The sequence below is a fragment of the Dipodomys ordii genome, unplaced genomic scaffold (genome assembly GCF_000151885.1).
Source record: "Dipodomys ordii isolate 6190 unplaced genomic scaffold, Dord_2.0 Scaffold113, whole genome shotgun sequence".
NCBI lineage: Eukaryota > Metazoa > Chordata > Mammalia > Rodentia > Heteromyidae > Dipodomys > Dipodomys ordii.
This window is the reverse complement of record NW_012267329.1, coordinates 5937134-5939495: the sequence shown is the minus strand read 5'-3', so window position 1 is coordinate 5939495 and position 2362 is coordinate 5937134.

Below are 2362 nucleotides of genomic sequence, written 5' to 3'. Positions count from 1 at the left end.
TAATTACAGAAAAATCCCAGAAGTGGTGCTGTGGCTCAAGTGGTAGAGGGCTAGTCTTGAGCAAAAGTAGCTCAGGGGCAGCCACTAGGACCAGAGTTCAAGCCTCAGGACTGGCAAAAATAGAATACAGAGTAATGATAGTAAAAGGTAAGGTAACAAAGTCATGGATCTCTGCATTGACAAGAGGTTATATCCACTGCCTTGGATACCAGCAGTCACTGACTGAATGCTTGGGAAGTGTGCGGTGTGTGTTCAGAGTAAAGCAGATAGTCCCTCTGTGTGTGGTCCAAGTAACTATAAAACCTAGAATTGACTGCTAAAAGTTTTGCAAGAATACAATACCATAAATACACTCTTGGCTACATTAGTAGCCAAAGGTAGCTGAAAGGAGTTGAAGCAAGGGACTGAAGTAAAAAGGAATCCTGAAGAATCTTTGTACAGTCCTGGAGGACCTGAATTATTCTATGTGTGAATTATTGGAATATGATGGAGGAGAGTGGACCTAGCTTTTGCTTCCTCTTTCTTTTGCTCCTCGTTTACCTCCCCCATTCTTCCTTTTCCTCTTTCTAAAAACAAATGATGACTGACATGAATTCTGGGGAGAGTGGATCCACTGGTCATCATGAAATGGGAAAGTCAGGGCAGGAGATCTTGCCCTGAGGAATAATTCTAAGAGAAGGTTCCTCACCTTGCCCTGCCTTGTAGGCCTTCCTTCTCTGTGCCGCATGACATTGTCTCCTCATGCTTTCTCGCACGTAGCAGTGATTTCTGAAAGAACGGGTTTAATTTGTTAGTAATAAATGCATAAATCAGTAATTTTTCTTCTTGCCAATTATTCCATATTTTAAGTCTCTCTTATGAATTAACAATCTCAATAAATGAATGTCATGAGAATTAAAATTTCAGGTAAAATTTCAAAATATCAGCACAGAACACATGATGACTCACACATCATGGTAAGTGGAAAGGAAGGACTGGGAGAGAGTGAGGAAAGGAGTGATTTTGTTCAAAAAGAAATGTACTCTTTTCATGTTAATTACTTTTTATTGTCAAGGTGATATACAGAGTGGTTATAGTGACATAAGTAAGGTAATAAGTGTATTTCTTGTCCCATTTCTTGTTACCCCTTCCCTCATTTTTCTCCTACTTTCCCACCCCCCACTGCCCCCACACCAACTTGTACAGATCACATCCAACATATTGTCTTGTGTTGCTGTTGCATTGGTTCATCTCTTTTCCTTTGTCTCACCATTTTGTTGTTCCCCTTCCCTAATTCACATAAACGTAGATACAATACCAAGGTACCAAAATCAAATACAGTGACAACAAGGGATACACCATAGGGGGAAGAATATAGAAAAAAGCAAAGAAATCACAATGACAAGACATGGTGTCCATATCTTGGAGTTCATTTAATTTAGCATCATCTTATGTGGTCATATGTAGATAGCTATTGAGCTATTCTGCTTATCTGCTAAGATTGTCCTATACATAAAGTAATTATTGCAAATAAGGGAAACCATGGGACCTATGTTTCCTTGGGTCTGGGTTACTTCACTTAATCTGATTTTTTTCAAGTCTTTCCATTTCCTTACAAATGGGGTGATATCATTCTTTCTGATAGAGACATAGAATTCATATATACATATATATATGTGTATATATATATATATAATGGAATTTTATACACACACACACCACATTTTCTTGATCCATTCATCTACTGAGGGGCATCTGGGTGGTTCCATTATCTTAGCTATAGTGAATAATGCTGCGATAAACATAGTTGTGCTAGTAACTTTGGCCTTGTTTGTGATCATTAGGGTAAATGCACAGAATTGAGATTGCTGGTTCATAGGGAAGTTCTATGTATAGTCTTTTAAGGAACCTCCATACTGCTTTCCAGAGTGGCTGAACAAGTTTACAGTAATACCAATAGTACAATAGCGTTTTAGCCACATCCGTTGTTATTAGATTTCTTGATTATAGCCATTCTAACTGGGGTAAGGTGGAATCTCAATGTTGTTTTGATTTGCATTTCTTTTATGGCTAGAGAGGTTGAGCATTTCTTCATGTGTCTATTGGCCATTTTTACTTCCTCTTCAGAGAAGTCTCTCTTTAAGTCTTCAACCCACTTATTAATTGAGCGGTTGTTTCTTTGAGGATTTCTTTTTGGAGCATTTAATTTTTTGAGTTCTAAGTATATTTTAGATGTGAGGCCCTTGTCCGTTGTATGGCCAGTAAAGCTTTCCTAATCTGTGGGCTTTCTATTGATCTTGCTAGCTATGTTCTTTGCCATGCAGAAGCTCTGCAGCTTCATGCAATCCCATTTGTCCAGCCTTTCTTTGATTTGTTGTGTTTC